Source organism: Protopterus annectens, chromosome 12.part0 (genome assembly GCF_019279795.1).
Source record: "Protopterus annectens isolate FY-2018-M chromosome 12.part0, PAN1.0, whole genome shotgun sequence".
Classification (NCBI taxonomy): domain Eukaryota; kingdom Metazoa; phylum Chordata; order Ceratodontiformes; family Protopteridae; genus Protopterus; species Protopterus annectens.
The window spans coordinates 1,309,958,395-1,309,978,290 of record NC_056746.1 but is presented as its reverse complement, the minus strand read 5'-3'; the positions used below and the strand labels follow the sequence as shown (position 1 = coordinate 1,309,978,290).

The 19,896-nt window shown below is 46.3% G+C and overlaps 1 protein-coding gene across 1 annotated transcript in view; it reads left to right on the top strand.

The window, feature by feature from the left end:
* The window catches only part of LOC122817164 (DNA (cytosine-5)-methyltransferase 3B-like), a 1,566,941-nt gene that overhangs the window by 604,391 nt on the left and 942,654 nt on the right, over positions 1-19,896 (top strand). The gene's annotated exons all lie outside the window — the stretch shown is intronic.

The window sequence follows — 19,896 nt, the reverse complement described above, 5'->3', positions numbered from 1 at the left end:
AATTAAATACCAGCTCCGAGATCGCACTACATTGAGGAAAAGGATAAACTATGAATAGACAATGAATATTCATGCCGCCATCGGTATGAATATTACTTAAATTTACTAAGACATCAAGATTGTTGGACAGTGGGCTGGGTTTAGGCAGGACTTGCTACTGTGCATCGTGCAAGGTACTACACTAATACAAAGTCCAGACAGTTAAAGTTTTTTTTTTAATCCTCCTATCTCAAAATATAATGTGTCAGAAACAAACAATAGAGCAATTCAAACAGAAAATTGCATTTGAGAAGTGTAACGTAAGAGGAGGAAGAGGCTGGGGCAGGCAATAGGGGAGAGGAAAGGACAGCATGCCTCCTCCTGCTCAAGATATTCCCTAGTTTTGACCTTCTTGCAGACCCCATTACTCCCAGCACTGTCTGCCTTCCAGGAAGTCTGATTTTTATTTATTTATTTATTTATTTATTTTTAAGACAGATGGTCTGCACTGACTTTGAATGCCTAGCTGAAGGAGCTGATAACTTCGGAGAAAAACAGAATTCAGAAACTTTCCACTTTTCTTGGGCACACATCAGGTCCCTCAAGACCATATAGGCTTTGTAGGGCATTGTTACCTCTTTCTCTGTGCAGCCACAGAAAGAGTTCCACCATTAGAAAAGTGAACATGCTTTTATTCCAGACATGTTTTTTTTAGTGCCAAGAAAAGACTACCCTTTTAGGCCCCATTTTGCACCCTTTTGCTTCTAAACACATTTGTAAGGGTGAAAAAGTTCAAATTGTAGGTGCTCAAAGCTTTTTTGCCACTAACCAATACCCTACTCACTTATGGTCTGTTTGGATGTGAAGGATGCCTGTTTTCACATGCCATTTTCCAAGGTCACAAGATGTTTTGTGTCTTTGTAGCAGTGCACCATCACTTCCGTTTCTCCCCAGTTGTCTTTTGGGCTTTTCAGTGCTCCTAGAATGTTTACCAAATGCTTAGCTTCTATGTTTGCAAACCTCAGAGTTTAGGGAGGTATAAATTTATCCTTATTTGGATGGATGGATATTTGATCCATATGCAGTCTTAGGAAGAGCTCAAGATAACTCTAAACCTTACCATCTCTTGCCTAACCAATGTAACCATAGAAAAAATCCATTACCATATCCTTGCTAGCTACAGGTCCCCAACAATGAATCAGAAAACTAATACATCATACCTGAATTTACTTGAATCACTCACCATTCAGTGTATACCATAATAATGGGTGAGTTCAACAACCTCTGCATTAACTTGGAAGCATACATGCCCACTAACATGCAGGCCTAAAGATTTCTAGACTTTGTCAATGCACATGCTCTGGAGCAGCTAGTCTGCACTCCCAGTAGGGGTACAAATATCCTAGATGTGGTACTCACAAATGTGGGAGGGCATTCCCCCGTGTGATTTCCTGTTTAGATCAGATCACAACGTGGTCTTCTTTGAAATAAATATAAAACTAGATACTTCACCTAACCCCAAGACCATTAAGAACTTTTCCGAGGCAAACTACCTCCTATTAAGTGATGGCATAGCTAGTTTCCAAGATCAGACAAACCCAGAAAACACAGAAGTCTATGTGGAGGCGTACACAAAAGCCCTGTACAACCATATAAACAACTACATAGAAATGGCAGTACCAGACTGAGGTAAGCCTAGGACAAACCACAAAAAATGACCCTGGTGGACCCCCGATATAAATAGGTTGTACAACAAAAGAAAGAAAATCCTGTCTAGAAGCAAGAGAAAATGTACACAACATTACAAAAATTCCCTCATAAGTTTAAGCAAGCAAATCAGCAAAATGGTCAAGTCTTCAGAATCAAATTTTGAGGTAAAATAGATTCCCGAGCTAAGGATAACCATAAGGCGTTATTCATTTATGTCTGTTGGCGTTGCGCTTAAGGCCACAATGTGCAGAATTTATTGCAGACAGCATCACCTATATTCAGCAAAAAGATATAGCAAATCTGATGGCTGATAAATGCTGCTCAAATTTCACCTTCCTACCACCTACAGTTACTCCCCCCAAGAAATACCCTCTACCACTCCTGTACCGGTTATCACCAAAAAACAGGTTGCCACTGCACTCTCTAAAGCTAAAAATATGGCTTTGATAGGTCCTGATAATATCCCATGATGCCTCTTAAATAGCTTGAAAGCAGGACCTATCAGGCCCACTAGAAAATCTTTTTAACCACAGCCTCCAGACTGGCTTTGTCCTGGTAGAGCAGAGGACAGCAACAGTCATCCCACTGTATGGGGGGCCAACATCAACAGACCTGGGAAACTACAGCCCCATAAGTTTGACTAGTCTTATATGCAAGACCATGAAAAGAATAATCATGGACCTGATAAATAATGACATAGAAGATGTCCAAACACTGGACCCCAAAGCAGTTTGGCTTTGTCAAGGGGAGGTCATGCCTGTTCAACTTGGCAGACTTCTTTCAGAAAGTCACAAGGCCATGGATGAGGGTAAATCAGTGCATACTGCCTGCCTTGACCAGGCTAAGGCATTTTACATAGTTCCCCACTCAGGTATAAATTCACAAAACTGGGCATAGAGCTCTATGTCACAGGATGGATAGCCATATGACATAACCACAGACAGAACACGTTAGAATGGATTAATCCAGATCCAGCAAGGGGTCAGTTAATAATGTTGTACCACAGGGCTCAGTGCGAGACCTCTCATGTTTGGAATATACTTATCCGAAGTCAATGCTAATGTAGAAAGCCTTTGGCTTGTTAAGATTGGTGATGAATCCCCAAACAATGTAGATATCCTTCAGAAGGGTTTGACTCAGAGAAATGATTGGTGCCAGAGTGATAGTTGAAACCTTAATGTAAAGTAGTGCATAATCACACCCTTTAGGAAGTCAAATACCCCTGGAAATGATAACATTAGTAGCACACCCCTAAGAGTGGACTCCGAGATAAGAGATTTAAGTACACAGATAGATAGTAGCCTGAACTTTGACCACCATGTGTCTGCAGTGGTAAGGAAATCTTTCTGTGTGGCACAGCTTATGAATAAAAGCATAACATCCAGATCCAGGAAGTTACAGTCCCACTGTACTCGGACTTCATCAGACCAATAATCAGATACAATGCACCTTTTGGCATTTACTTGACCAGACGCTTGCAACAACTGGAGCTGTCTCAGAGGTTCCTTATAAATAATATACAGGGTGTAAACAATATGTCCTGTGTGGGTAGACTAAAAGTCTTATCCCTTTAGTCCGTCTCCTACTGACTATTAAGGGGTGATCTATGCCTAATGTACAGAGCACTCACAAATCCAGCCCTGATGGAACTGTTGTACATTCGCAAGACTAACTACATGAGGGTCACCCAATCTAGGGATCTAAACCTGGTCTGTGACAAACAAAACATGCTGGAGAGAGAGATATGTATGTCAGAGATTACCCCCTTTTCTGGAACAGGCTTCCTCTTCACATGAAGAAGGTCCCTTCCCTCGCCCTCTTCAAACACAGTTTGGATCATTGGATGAGGAATCGTAAATTCACCCGAGGTGGCGCCCATGTCTCTTATGGACAGAGGCAGTCTGTAAAATACTCAAATTCATAGACACAAACCTAAGCCTTGCTCTAGCCCCTTAGGGATCACAAATTGGATAAAATATGAGTAATAATGGCTAGGCTTGTAAGGGTTCTGAAGCCTTTATTTTAGTAATCTGCTATGAACCTATTGGAATTTTCATTATTATTATTCTGATGAGCAAAGGTAGTCTGTAAAATACTCCACAAACCTAAGCCATCCTCTAGTCCCTAGAGATCAAAAATCAGGTAAATTTTGGGTAATAATGGTTAGATTTATAAGGGCTCTTAAGCCATTAGTCTAGCAATCTCCAATGAACCTATGAATCTATGAACCTGTAGGAATTTTCATTATTATGCAATTGTGGGTACGTATCCAAATAATCTAGGTCCCATGTAAAGGATGATCTTGTATCACTGGAAAGATGATAGTGTATCACACTGCTTAATATGCAGGGGCAGCATGTTTCTGAGGTGGGGAAGGTGCTGCATGATGTTTCTGTCTCTCGATCGCATTTTATTTATTTGTTGATGAAGATTTAGGTCCCTGGTTCTGGCATTTATAGAACTATTAGAGTTGTGGAGAGAGATCCAGCACAACTTGGTTTCTGATGACATGGAAGGCAAGAAATATGACTGCCCTCAGGGTTCTATATTATACCAAATAAAGGGACAGTCTTCCAGCCTCTCTTGGTAGCTTTGGGTCTTTAAGCTCATGATCTTCTTAGGAATCTGCGAGGACTTTCTAGCTGTTTGATATGTGTAGTGAGGTACATTCTGAAGGGAGCATTATACTCAATAATTGGCCTAATTAATGCTAAATATAAGGAGACAAGGACCACTTTAGACCTGTATGATATTCCCTTGGCAATTAGCTCGGCTGTGTAGAAATATTTTCTAACTGTCTGATGATTGGAAGAAAGGGAATTGTCTATTCAAGACCCCTGACAATATTTTCATTTTGAAGTGGGGCATTGTATGCTGTGGGGAAGGACAATATTGCACTTTATTGCATTTAATTTGAGCTCCTTTTCAGTACACCGGTTATTTACATATGTAAGTTGTTTTCTGAGTTGCATAGCGGTTTGAGTTTCAGAGAGTGACTTGACAAGAACTCACAGTTTGCAGTCATCTGTACTCTTAGTTAGCCAGAGGTTTGGTTTTCATTCTGCAGATCAGACAAGTAAATGCTGTAAATGAGGATGTTAAGTTGTCTATCTCGCCTTCATTCTTGCTGGATGGGTTCGGAGCCGACCTGCCCGACTGCCACTCTAAAAGCTCGAGAGTTGGTTCCACCGGCTCGAGGCTCCCCTTATATCCCACAATGCTAGGCGAGAGTTACCTTAGATCTCGTTTGCCGATACAGCTTCGAGGTTGGTTGTTTCTACCGGTTCCTGGTGAGTACTATTTTCTTGTGAAATTAGTCTTAAAAACCCCTTTAATTTAATATTTTTACTTAGTTTAGAGTAGGTTAGAAAACTTTTATTCCCTACCCAAAAAAATTTCCGTTTCTTTTCTCCAAGAACCTTTGGTTCTTCCCTTGGGCCTATAGGCCTTTCCTTCCCTAGTGGAGTGTGTGTGTTTTATTGTAGTTTATTGTAGTTTAAATTACTAGTACTACTATTACTTTTATTGTATTAATCTGACAGGGTATAACTAGTGTGTTTGTGTGCGTGTTTGTGTACACCTGTTCAGACAAAATGTCTAAAGAAGCAAAGGTCTCCGGATTCAAGAAGTGTGATGCGTGCTGTCAGAAAATGTCTCTGACAGACGCTCACACTTCTTGTGTCTATTGTCTGGGTTTGCACCTGCAGGACTCCTGTGCTGTGTGCCATGGCTTCAGCCCCAGGGTCCTGCAGGAAAGAAAGAATAAATTAATTCTTAGAGGCTTACTTAAGCCAGAGGATTCCCTGTCTGTTTCAACAGGGAAGCCCTCTAAGGCATCTAGGTCTTCGGCTCCGGCAACTGAGCCGAGACCTAAGGTTTCTCAACCTTTGCCTTCATCGGCTCCGGCTGGAGCCGATAAGTCTCAGTCCACAGTTTCTGTGGCCCCCTCGGCTCCGGCTGGAGCCGAGGTAATAGAAGTTCCCGTGTCGGCTCCGACCAGACCTTCGGAGCCGACAACTAGGAAGAGGTCCAGGTCACCATCCCTTGGCTCCGTTCATTCGGCTCCAGGATCTCCCCTGCTGTCTGAACGGAGCCAAAGGTCTCACTCCTCTAGGTCATCGAGGCTGTCGGATCATGACCTTCAGAGGGTAGTGAGTCGACTACTTAAGTCCGAGGCACTGGCCCAGATGCTTCAGAGCCCGACTCATCAGTCGATGCCTGCCCCGGTCCATCAACATATTCCTCCTTCAACTCTCTTGAGTTCGGAGCCGGGTCGTGTCGGAACCGAGACTGTGATTACGTCGGAGCCGATACAATTGTCTTCGGCTCCGCTGCCGGCTCCGCTTTCTTCCTTGGAAGAATCTCGGCGCCGGACTTCTCGTCGGCTCGAGGGTGAGTGGCATCGGACCCTTGTCCGACCCCCCTCTCCCTCTCGGAGCTTCGGCGCTGGTGAGTTCGGCTCCGACATCGGCCTCGGAGCCATCACTGTCGGTGCCGAGGGGGGTTCTTAGCTCCTCGGAGCGGGGACCTCTGGCTCTGCCTGACAGGGGTGCATTCGAGGTCATGCGGAGTGTGTTAGAGCCTGGCTCTACTCCACAGTCGGTTCCATCCGCCCCTCCCTCTATGGTGCCTCAGGCTAAGTCGACTCACTCCCTCATCCCGGACCGCAGAGAGCCAACTCCTCAGGAGCCCCCTGTGGGGATTTCATCCTCTTCCGAGGCCTCTCCTGATTTGGCAGAAGAGCCCCCTCGGAAGAGGAAGTGTAAGAGGAAACACATTGACTCACCTGAGTCCATCACATCAGACACAGATTTGGATGACTCTGAGGGTTCCCCTTCTGAAGATGTCTCATTTGCAGACATTCTGGAAATCCTGAAACAGAGGGGAAATTGGCCAGCCCTCAACCCTTCGGAGGACGAATCTGTGTATCTTGAGGCGTTTGGCTCTCGTCCTTCCACCTCCTGGGTGTCCCCCCCTTTGACCCCCTCATGCAGGTGGTTGCTAAGAAGGCATGGACGGCTCCTGATTCAGTGGACCCCACTCCCAGGAGGCCCTCTAAGTTCATAACAGCTCCAGCAGACAAACAATTTTTAACAAAAGGAGTTTCTGTGGATGCTATGGTGGTAGCTGCTGCCACAAAGAAGGAACTAGCTGATCCTTCAGTACCTGTCCATCCACCTAACAAGGAATCTAGGTCCATGGATAGGTACGGGAAGCGGATGTTCTCCTCAGCGACATTTACCATGCGTTCGCTGAACTACTTGTGCCATTTTACTGCCTTCAAAGGGACTTGATCAAGGAAGCGAGTGAAATGTTAAAGGATCCTACAGCTGCGGGTTTCCAAGACAGGATGAACATGCAGCTGGCTACCCTTAATTCCATAACCAACTCCTCCATGCGCCTTCTCTTACGCGCTGATGGAGCGAGCAGAGCCGCAGGGACAGGTGTAGCCTTACGTAGGCACGCCTGGATGCGGCTATGCAATTTTGGACCCTTTCAAGACGTCTTTCACGAACTCCCCTTTGATGGATCATCTCTTTGGTCCTCAAGTGAAAGAAACCCTGACTAGGTGCGAGACTGATGGCAAGACCCTTTCTGCCGCCGGAGTCCGTTTTCTACTCCTTCCAGGCCTTACCCCAAAGGCCAGAAAGGTGGAAAGATGTGGTTCCGTAAACAATCTCAAGGGACTTCGCCTGACGACAGAGTCGTTTCCGCCAGAGGCAGAGGCGGAACAACAATGGTAGACGCCGCCTAGGGGCAGGGGGTCCGCAGAACCAGGGCAATCGGGAAGTCTTTCCTGACAAGCCCTTTCAGCATCCCTGAGGTGTTGCACGACTGCCCATCTTCGGAGGCAGTCGGGGGAAGATTGTCACTGTACCCAGAAGCCTGGCTATCCCTGACTCAAGACAAATGGGTACAGTCCATCATTTCGAAGGCTATTCTATCCCCTTTCTTCGCTTTCCAAATCAGTCAAAAATCCCTTCCAGATGTTCCACCGCTCAAAGGGATCTAGCAGTTTTGGAAATTTCAAAACTGCTTGCAAAAGAGCAATTCAGCCAGTTCCAGCAGACCAGCAAGGATCCGGAATCTACTCAAGGTTCTTTTTAGTTCCAAAGAAAACAGGGGACTGGAGACCAATTTTGGATCTCAGTGTCTTGAACAAATCAGTCAAGAAAACAAGATTTCGGATGGTCACGCTGCAATCCATCCTTCCCTTTGGGCAAAGGAAACTGGATGTGCTGTATAGTCCTTCGGTATGCGTACTATCACATAAAGATGAACAGGCGCTCCAGAAGATTCCTCCGCTTCAGGCTGGGAACCAGTCATTTTCTGTTCAGGGCCCTGCCCTTTGGTCTCACCACTGCCCCGGTGTTTACCAAATGCATGGCAGTGGTAGCTTCTCACCTGAGATGACAAGGATTCCAGGTGTTTCCATATTTGGACGACTGGCTCCTCACAGCTCCCACCAAGCATCTCCTTCTGATGGCCAGAGATTACACTTTTCGCGTTTGTCAAAAGCTGGGTATTTCAATAAACTGCGAAAAGTCTGTTTTGTCGCCTTGTCGTACTATTACCTACATAGGCGCAAATCTAGATACGATAAACATGTCTGCAAGACTAACACATCAGAGAATAACAGACATTCACAAATTGGTATCACTCCTTCTCAACAATAACAGAATCAAAGCCAGGTTAGTTCTAAAGGTGTTGGGAATTATGGCAGCGGCCATACCTCTCCTTCCATTAGCCAGATACCACATGCGGATCCTTCAGTGGATGCTTTTTACTCAATGGTCATACCAGGAACTTCCAATGTCTCACACCATTGTGATCACGCAAGCGTGCAAAAAGCATCTCATGTGGTGGATGTCTTCCCCCCAGCTCCTGTCGGGAAGACCCTTTGTTCCACCTCCTCCGGTTGCTACTCTGACAACGGATGCCTCCCTGATCGGGTGGGGGGGGCATTATCAGGGCAGGACAGTCCAGGGCACATGGCAACCAAACAAATGCCACTTGCACATAAATGTTCTGGAGATGAGAGCAGTGCTTTTAGCGTTGCAAGCCCTTCAAGACTCTCTTCCCTTGGGAACAATTGCAATCCAGACAGACAATATGTCTGTAGTGTGGTACATCAACAAACAAGGCGGAACCAGATCATACCCCCTGTGTCGAGAAGCACTCAGACTGTGGCAATGGGTGATTTCTTCTCAGCGGTTTCTGATAGCAACGCACATCCCCGGGAAGTCCAATCATATTGCGGACAAGTTGAGCAGAGCTATACTCATGCCTCACGAGTGGTCTCTGAAAGACTCTGTAGTGAGAGAAATTTTTCTCAAGTGGGGTCAGCCTTGCTGCGATCTTTTTGCTACTCCCCAAAACAGCAAGTGCAGAGAATATTTCACTCTATTCCCTTTACCAGGCCAACCCAGCAGAGACGCTCTAGTCCAAGTTTGGCCCCGGGGACTTCTGTATGCATTTCCTCCTTTCCCACTGATCTCTCAAGTAATACAGAAAGCTATCGCTCAGAAGGCCTCATTGATCCTCATTGCTCCTTACTGGCCTCGACAAGTGTGGTTCCCCTTTCTACATCGTTTCTCTTGAGCGACCGTGGAATCTGGACCTAGTTCCAGATCTTTTGATCCATCAGTCGGGTCAGTTTCATCGCCTCCCTCTCTGAACCTCACTGCTTGGTTCCTCCAGTTCCAACCGTAGCCAGGCTTCCTCAATTATCTCTCTCTGTTAGAGATATATTGATAGCTTCCCATAAATCTTCCACTCGAAAGATTTATTTGAGTAAGTGGAAACGCTTCTCATATTGGGCTGAAGGAAAGGACATAGATCCTTTCACCGCTTCCATCCAACTAGTCCTTGATTTTCTAGCTGAACTCTTCCATGCAGGTTCATCTCCCTCTACACTTCAAGTTCAATTGGCAGCTATTTCTAACTATCATGTGGGTATTTCTGAATCTGCCCTAATGTCCCACAAACTTTGCAAAGCCTTTTTGAAAGGAGTTTTTCTTCTCAGACCTCCTATAAGAAATCCTCCTTCTCCTTGGGACCTAAATTTAGTTCTTGCTTCTTTGATTCTTCCCCCTTTCAAACCTGCAGCTTCCTGTTCTTTAAAATTATTATCATGGAAAACTCTTTTTCTGGTAGCTATTACATCAGCTAGAAGAGTTTCAGAGCTTCAAGCACTCAGCTGTCGTCCTCCTTATCTTTTGTTTCATAAGGACAGAGTATCCTTACGAACTAACCCGTCCTTTTTGCCTAAAGTGGTCTCGACATCAAATCTGAATCAATCCATTGATCTACCAGTCTTTTTTCCAGAATACTCCAATAGGTCTGAACAAAAATTACACTGCCTGGATGTTCACCGTCAATTGAGGTACTACTTGGATAGAACTAAACAGTTCAGAAAATCTGATCAGCTGTTTGTCTCCTATGCGGAGAGCAGAAAGGGACTTTCAGTTTCAAAGGTATCATTATCCAGATGGCTAACATCATTGATTTCCCTTGTATATGAGATTAGACATCAAAAGCTGCCTGATAAACCTAAGGCTCATTCCACCAGAGCTTTGGCTACTTCTTTAGCTTTCCAAGACAGACTGCCTATTGACACCATTTGTGCAGCGGCTACTTGGGCTACTCCTCATACTTTCATTTCTCATTATAAGTTGGATTTAGCTTCTAGGCATAGAGCTAACTTTGGTTCCACTGTTCTCAGGAGTCTGTTCCGTTAGGCCACCCGGGACAAGGTGCTAGGGACGGTCCCATCCAGCAAGAATGAAGGTGAGATAGACAACTTAACATATAGAAGTTATGTTCTTACCATAACGTTCCATGTTAGTTGTCTTCTTCGCCTTCTTCTTGGCCCCACCCTCCTTCCCCTGCCCTGGACAGACCTAGAGGAGTTGTGATTGTGACCTCTCTTTCTACCACCTCTTTCTTAGACATATGCTATTATGCATATTTCCTGGTTCAGGATGTAGGTCACCCTTCTTTCTTCCTGTTGTTAGAGGTGGATTCTTTTTTACAGTTATTCTGTTACTATTATAAGCTGGGGTTAGCTTACAAACGAGATCTGAGGTAACTCTCGCCTAGCATTGTGGGATATAAGGGGAGCCTCGAGCCGGTGGAACCAACTCTCGAGCTTTTAGAGTGGCCGAGTCGGAGCCGAGGTCGGCTCCGAACCCATCCAGCAAGAAGAAGGCGAGAAGAAGACAACTAACATGGAACGTTATGGTAAGAACATAACTTCTAATCTGAAGTAGGATATTCATTTGTCTGCAACCTGTGGGTTATGGATCCGATATCGGATCCGAACCGGCATGGTTTTCCAGCTATGGATCCAAGCTCTCAGCTCCTCCCCTCACCCATAATGCCCTGCTCTACCCTCATGACCTCAGATCTTGTTTGCCGCGCTGTTAACTGGATGTGGGTACATAGCTCTCAGCTAAGTGAACTCTTTTCTTGTTTAAAAATAGAAAATTTCTTGTTTCTTTGACTGAATTTGTGTGAAAGTATTAGGTTTCCCTTTAATATAGACTATTTTGAGTTTATTTTAAGTTAAAGTAAATAATTTTTTATTCCCTCCCCTCGCTGTTGCGTAGAGTGTGTGTGTAGGCCTGTGTGTTTTTTGTTGTTTAAGTTACTTTCTGTAACTTTAGGTATTATAGATTATGGCTGACCAGCCTAAATCTATTTTTTCTAAATGCTCCGAGTGTGGCCATAAGCTCTCTCCGGCTGATGGCCACACTCGGTGTGTTAAGTGTCTTGGGGTTGAACACCTCACATCTGGTTGTTCCATTTGTGCAGGGTTCAACCCCAGGGCACTGAGGGAGCGGAGGTCCAAGCTGGTCTTGGCGGGTCTTTTACCGCCAGACTCGGCTCCGGCCTCCGCTCCTTCGGGACTACTGTGCCTGCAGTTGTTCCCCTGTGGCACCCCTCCTGCTCCTGGGACTCAAACTCCCGCTTCTGGAGAGGAGAGGATGATAAAGGACGGAGGGAGAAGCACAGCGGCGGGCCGAGACCTCTGTTTCGCCCCGCCAGCCAAGCGGCTTCTCCCGGCTCCGTCGTTCGGTCTCCTCCTTCGGCTCCAGTCCCCTGTGTGCTTCTCACCGGGTCCTGAGGAGGAGGAGACCCGATCTCCGTCGAGGCTATCGAGGAGGCACTCCAGGCCTACCTCGGTAGCCTCTTCGAGATCTACCCATAGCCTTTCTGATGCTGATCTGGACCGGATGATGAGAAGGTTCATCCAGGCCCAGATGCAGATGGGAGTGTCTTGCCTCCCCTCCGGGGAGCTCAACACCCTTTTAAGCCTATTGCTCCTTCTCCGACCCGCTATCCGGGTTCGGAGCAACTGGAGCCGAGCAGCTTCGAGCGGGAAGGTCGGAGCCGATAGTACTTGGTACCGGACCCGACCCTGCCCTCGAGTGCGTCGGACCCGATCTCGGAGCCTGGATCCGAGCCGGATCCGGGGATCAGTGCTCGGGCGCCGCCTGTGTCGGAGCGCACTGTCCTTCCGGATCCGAAGTGCTTCGGCGCCGGCTCCGATCCACTCTTCGGATCCGAGGGGAGCCATTGTCGGATCCTTTGGTCGAGGTCGGCTCCTTCGGCCTTTGATGTAGTGGAGAGGGCTCTGTTGAGGGTCTCCGGACCCCGGCACTTGCTTCGCCGCCCCGCTCCCTCTGCACTGGGCCAGGCTTCCACCATCCGGCCCCTGGGACAGCCCGCTTGTGCCCCAAGTTGCTCCTATGGAGCAAATTGCTGCTGCGAGACTCCTCTGACAGCCCCCAGAGGAGGCCCTCGCAAGCATACGCAAAAGGAGGCACATTGACTCCAGTCTCTCACAGAAGACACGGACTTGGAGGAAGGGAAGGCTCCCCACGGTCACCCTCGAGGATGTCTCCTTTGGAGACATCATGGAAATGCTCCGTATTAGGGGTGGTCTGCCCCAAGTCTTCCTCGGACGAGTCCGTGTTCTTGGAGGCATTTGAAACGGGCCCGTCTACCTCTTGGGTGTCCCCTGCCGACCCCTGGTGGACCTTATTACCACCAGGGCGTGGAAGGAACCGGACACCGTGGAGCCAATTCCCAAAAGACCGGATAGGATCCTTAGTCCGCCCTCCGACAGGACCCATTGGAGTAAGGGGCCTCCTGTAGATGCCATGTTGATGGCGGCGCCACGAAGAGGGAACTGGCTCAGGAGAGTCCCTCAGTCCACCCACCGAGCAAGGAGTCTCGGATGATGGACCGCTTGGGGAAGCGGATGTTCAGTTCGGCGACCTTCTCGGTAAGGGCGCTGAACTATTTGGCACATGTTATTCGGATGCAGCGAGATCTTATTAAGAATACGCTGCATCCCCTGAGTCCATTTCGGAGGAGGACAGAGTTCTGCACTCCACCAAAATGGCCACTCTTAGGTCAGTTACAAATACTTCTATGCGGCTACTCTCCCATGCAACGGAGGGCGCTAGAGCTGCGGGACAGGACTGGTCACTAGACGCCAGGCCTGGCTCCGCCACTGCGATTTTTCTGAGCCCTTCAAGGCGCTTTAACGCCTTTGATGGTTCTGCTCTGTTTGGCAAGACCGCTCGCAGACGTTGACCCAGAGCGAGAAGGACGGAAGACGCTGTCTGCCGTCGGAATCCGCTTCTCTGCACCCCAGAGGCCCTATTCTAGGAACCAAAAGGGTCAGAAGAAGATGTGGTTCGAAGTCGCAGCAGTCCCAGCCTGCTCTGGACAACCAATCCTTCCGTGGCAGAGGAGGACAAGGAGGACGCCGCCCTAGAGGCAGAGGGGCTCCCAGAAACTTCGGGTCCAGGGAACCTTTCTCTGAACGGCCCGCAGCAACCCTGAGGGTTGCCCGACTGCTCTACTCTGGAGGCAGTCGGGGACGCTGGGCACCTAGCGGCATGGGAGTCCATAACATCGGACCGCTGGGTTCTCCAAATCATATCCAGGGATATCGCATTCGCCTTCACCTTCCAAAGTTGAAGTCCCTCCCAGACGCCCCACCCGGTCAACGGGAGGTCGCTTTGGCAGAAATTGGCCATCTGCTAAAGAAAAGAGCCATCCAGCCCGTTCCCCAGACCAGATCGGATCAGGGTTCTACTCCAGATTCTTTTTAGTGCCAAAAAGACGGGGAACTAAGACCAATCCTAGACCTCTCTCTCTTGAATCTGGCAGTCCCCAAAGAAAAATTCGAATGGTCACTCTGCAATCTATTCTCCCCTTCTGGGAGAAAATCACTGGATGTGCTCGATAGATCTCAAGGACGCGTACTACCACATCCTGATGGACAGGCGCTCCAGGAGGTTTCTCCGCTCGGCTGGGAGCCAGTCACTACCAGTTCGGGTCCTTCCCTTTGGTCTCACCACAGCCCCAGGGTGTTCACCAAAGTACTAGCAGTGCTAGCGGCCCACCTGACGCTTCAGGCGGTGCAGGTCTTTCCCTACCTCGACGACTGGCTCCTTACCGCCCCAACAAGTCATCTACTTCTCTTGGCGCGTGGCCCCTTTCTCCATCTTGCTCCATTTCTGGGCATTACAATAAATACAAAAAGTCCAACCTGGCCCACACAGCTCTTAGATTTCATAGGGGCCAGACTAGACACAAGGAGTTTACGAGCCTTCCTCACTGCGGACAGAGTTCTAAATCTGCAGCTCCAGGTGCGGGCCATTCTCCATTCAAGTTCTGTTCCAGCGGAGTTGGTCCTGAGGGCTCTAGGGTCCATGGCTTCGGCTATAGCACTTCTTCCTCTTGCCAGACTCAATATGCGCATTCTGCAGTGGACGCTCTTAGTACAGTGGTCATACCTTGCTCTCCCCATGCATCATCCCATAGCGATCAGCAAGGCTTGCAAGCGGTCCCTCTTGTGGTGGCTCCATTCCCCGGATCTCCACGAGGGTCGCCCATTTTGTGCTTCTCCCGCTCTCGCCACGGTGACCACGGACGCCTCCCGCCTCGGGTGGGGGGGGCACTTTGCGGGCCGGACAGTCCAAGGCACGTGGAACGATTCAGAGACCTTACTGCATATCAATGTTCTAGAGATGAGAGCAGTGCTCTTAGCGTTGCTAGCACTTCAGGACTTTCTTCCCTTGGGAACAATTGCGATTCAATCGGACAACATGTCTGTTGTCTGGTACATCAACAAGCAAGGGGGAACAAGGTCTTACCCTCTTTGTCGGGAAGCCATGAGAGTTTGGGAATGGGCAATCTCCACCAATCGCTTTCTCATAGCAACGCACATTCCGGGTCGGTCCAACATCCTAGCGGACAAGCTCAGTCGCACCATTCTGACCCCTTACGAGTGGTCTCTCAATTGTCTAGTAGCGGAACGCATATTCGCACGGTGGGGAACCCCTTCTTGCGATCTTTTTGCTTCTCCCTCAAACACCAAGTGCGACAGTTTTTTCGCTCTAATACCTCCTCCCGGAGGTACCCCAAGAGACGCTCTGGTGCATGCTTGGCCACCCGGTCTTCTGTATGCCTATCCACCCTTGCCTCTGATGCTGCAAGTTCTTCAGAAAGCCTCTCGGGTGGGTTGCAGAATGATTCTCATTGCTCCATTCTGGCCCCGACAGATCTGGTTCCCCTTCCTAAGGTCTCACTCGGTGAATCCTCCTTGGATTCTAGATCCCATCCCGGATCTGATATCCCATCCATCCTGCATTCCTCCTCCGAACCTGGACAACCTGAAGCTGACCGCTTGGCTGCTCCAGTTCCACTCTTGATAAGGACTCGGTATTTCTTCACCGGTAAAGGCTATTTTGGTGGCGGCTCATAAACCATCCACTAGAAAGGTTTACAAGCAAATGGAAACGCTTTCTGTGTGGGCGGCGCGGCAAGGCCTGAATCCCTTCACGCTTCCTCTCCCTGTAGTGCTTGATTTTCTCACCTCTCTCTTTAATGATGGTGCCAGCAGTTCCACAGTCAAAGTTCAACTGGCGGCAATTTCTCACTATCACATTGGTCAAGATTCTAATCCTCTTATGTCAGCTAAATTGTGTAAAACATTTCTTAAAGGTACTTTTCTTCTCAGGCCCCTATAAAACAAGCAGTTCCTCCTTGGGACCTTTCTTTGGTCCTACAGGCCTTGACCGCTCCCCCTTTCGAGCCCGCGGCTACGGTGGATCTTAAGTTCTTGTCCTACAAGACAGCCTTTTGGTAGCCATTACATCAGCCAAGAGAGTTTCTGAACTTCAAGCTTTATCAGCTAAACCTCCTTACTTGGTATTTCATCCGGACCGTGTCTCCCTCAGGACCAATCCGTCCTTCCTTCCTAAAATCGCTTCTGAAGCAAACATCAATCAATCCATTAACCTCCCTGTTTTCTTCCCTAAATATGAAAACAAAGGTGAATATAAGCTACATTCACTAGATGTTCACAGGCAACTTAGATTTTATCTCAACAGGACAGCTGGTCATAGGCAATCCGACCAGCTGTTTATTTCCTTTGCAAAATTCAATTTGGGCAAGCCAATTTCTAAAGTTTCTCTGTCCCGCTGGATTTCACAGTGCATTTTATTGGCTTATCAAGCATCAGGAAGGCCCGCACCGGGAAGTGTTCATGCCCATTCAACCCGGTCAGTATCTACCTCGGCAGCCTTCAAGGCTAGGATTCCTCTAGATGATATTTGTGCAGCAGCCACGTGGGCTTCATCTCATACATTTATTTCCCACTATAAGTTGGATCTTGCATCTAGGGGTAGAGCATCCTTTGGCTCCGCGGTGCTCCGGAATATCCTTCCATGATGGCCGCCCAAGATTCAGGTAGCTGGGGACTCTGTCCCACAGGTTGCAGACAAATGAATATCCTACTTCAGATTTAGAAGTTATGTACTCACCATAACGTTCCATCTGAGTAGGTGTATTCATTTGTCTGCAACCATCCCGCCCTCCTATCCCCCTGGCCTTTCAGTTTCCTGCATATTCTTTGTTACCCTTTTTAGGGTATTGTTGCTTTGGCAAACTCGATCTGAGGTCATGAGGGTAGAGCAGGGCATTATGGGTGAGGGGAGGAGCTGAGAGCTTGGATCCATAGCTGGAAAACCATGCCGGTTCGGATCCGATATCGGATCCATAACCCACAGGTTGCAGACAAATGAATACACCTACTCAGATGGAACGTTATGGTGAGTACATAACTTCTAATTTTCCCAACATTGAGCCCTTTGGACACCACCGGTTACTTTTGTACTTTCTTATAAGCCAATTGCCACTCGTACTTTGTGGCTTATTTGTTTTAGCCTGTTTGCTGTCCATATTGGCACACAAATATCTGTTTTTAAGGGATTAAGCTAACTTAAAATGTAATTTACTTGCAGACATGAAGATTGTCATTAAGATCACTTCAATACATTTGCAATTAACTTCTCTTACTTAGACAGTGTAAGTTAACTGCATTGTCCATAAGATGATAAAGATGCTATGTGGTATACCCTGTGCACAAACGTAACACTTCAGGTCTCAGTTAAAATTATGATTGTTAACATCATAAGCAACTGCGGTGGTGGTGCTGCGGTAGCGTTGTCGCCTCACAGTTAGACATTGCCCGTTCGATTCTCAGTTAGGGCGTCTTCTGTGTGGCGACATGCATGAATGGGCGTTCCATCGTTGAAGGTTGTGCGTTAGGCCCGGCAAGCCAGTACGTAAAAATCTACTGCCAATCATTAGCGGACCGGAGTTCCGCTGTGGCGACCCCTAACCGGGAAAAGCCGAAAGACACAAACACAAACAAACACCATAAGTATTTTTTCTCATCACTTAGGGAATATTGTCCAAGGCATCACAATGAGTCTTTTTTACTGGAAACATTTAACACTTCACAGAAAAATTATACTTTACTGGCTTGCTTCCACCTTCTCCAAAAGGGAGGGAGGGAGGAAAAATGTAATTCTTATTTAAAATCTTTCACATTTGTTTACACTTTCATTTTCCTAGTATTTCTTAATGGATCTTTTCATGTCTAGACCAGTTTTAAGCCTCGTGCATGAGGTATGTTTAAGTGTAGGCTTTCCTAAGCACAACTGGCTTTGGCACTTACACTCAAAAATAATTACATTTGCTAGGTGAGTCTTGCTCTGAATGCCTTGAACCGAGAGTATGGATATTCACTTTTGTTTCATTTCTTAGAACTTTCTCACATTTAAGGTTTGTGAGGGAGATGAGAAGGAAAATGTGCTGTAGTAGCGGTTAAAGAACAACTAATGGGTTGTGATGCATATTTTTGTGATTATTTTAGTACGATACTTTTATTTTTCATTATAAACCATTGTTAATAACTACTTAGTCATCTAAGATATATGCGCGCACGTGTGTATGTGTGTGTGTGTGTGTGTGTGTGTGTGCATATATATATATATATATATATATATATATATATACATATACACACACACACACACACACACACACATATATATATATATATATATATATATATATATATATATATATATATATATATATATATATATTAAAAAAAGATATCCACTTCAGAGTATTTGAATTGTTTTTCTGTCTGTAAAGCTAATGGGATTTTGTTTGTTACAATGAATGTATTATTCGACAGGTACTGCACTCACGCAAAAGAGTATCCGACTGTTGTGTTGGAATATGTCACAAAACATAAAGCGAGAATGTGAATACAATGGAAAGAACACATGCCTAGAAATCTGTCCCAACTTATTTGCACAAATTATGCCAAGAATTTTTTGAATGTCAGTTGTCTGAAATTTGAAAAGGTGTAATGTTTTGATTTTTTGCTCTTGTTTTTGTAGCACTATGCAGGACATGATCTATATAGCTTCAGACAAGTAGCAGTGTCCATTACATGACAGCAAAGCTCATGTTTGTTTTATAAAGCAAGGTACAGAAACATCTTTTATTTTTTGCTTCTGTTTTTGCTTCCAGTGCAGCTGACCATTACCATGCCCCCAGTGACTCTCCTCAATTGCTGGGCCTGCTTACCCCCTCCTGGGCTCCTCCGGTCTTTCATTAGGAATTGGGACCTGTGAGAAGAGCAAGCCATTCCTGGTCTGTCTCATACTGTTGCCATGGGAGTATTTTCCCCCACTAATTTCTTCGTGTCTCCTGTGAATGGAGGTGGACCACATTGAACCTCTCCTCACTTTCACAAAGAGCTGACATCAGCAAGCTACTATGCCCACCCTCAAGTAACACTGTGCGGCTGTTTTCGCAGCCTCTATCATGGAAATCCATCCTTTCTTTGTGCCCCATGCACCCACTTCCTCCCTCCCAGGATGGACACCTGTTATCCCCTGGTCAGTGCCTCAGATGTCTGCGCTACTGTTCAAACCTGGGTCATCTTGGCCGTAGTTTGACTTTCTACATCAAAACTCTAGATCACAGTACAGGAACATTTACCCAGGAAACATTAGTCAGGTAGTTAATAACAACTAGCATAATATAAGATTATGTTACCTGTTTTAGTTGATACTTTATTAAAACATTTTCCTGCCTTTGCATGTTTAGCGAGTTTAACCTTGGAAAAAACAGGATCAAAGATGTATTATTTTGATAAATTGCATAACAGTGCTGTATTATTGGGAAAAATTGCTTAACAATGTTAGTCAAGTAGTACTCTATGCATAGTGAGAGTAATAATGACAATGTATGCACATTTCTATATAGATGTGTATATAATATATAAACTACATATACACAGACAAGTACTTATTTATATATTTGTGTATATAAATGCAGATCGATAGATCATTCATGTCATCTTCATCCTTTTTTAATACCCTCTTTGTCCAGTTCAAGTTCACAAGGAACGATTGTACTAAGATACAGACCAGTCCTGGTCACATTACATGGCCATCACAAGATGTCTAACTATGCCTCCTTTTTTAATTCTTAGTGCCATTATACATGTGTGTGTGTGTATGTGTGTGTGTGTGTGTGTGTGTGTGTGTGTGTGTGTGTGTGTGTGTGTGTGTGTGTGTGTGTGTGTGTGCGTGTGTGTGTAGGCACAAATATCTTACAAAACACAAGTTTATTTAAAGAATCGTATGAAAAGATTGCTACTTGGCTTTTCTCAATCATTTCCACAAAATATTTACACTATTTGCAGTACCTTAGAAAAAGATTCCCAGATTGTAGTGGTAACTCTACAATACAGCTCAGCCTGTAACAGGCTGCAAAGTAAAACTCATGGCTGCAGGCCTTCTCTAAGGCCTT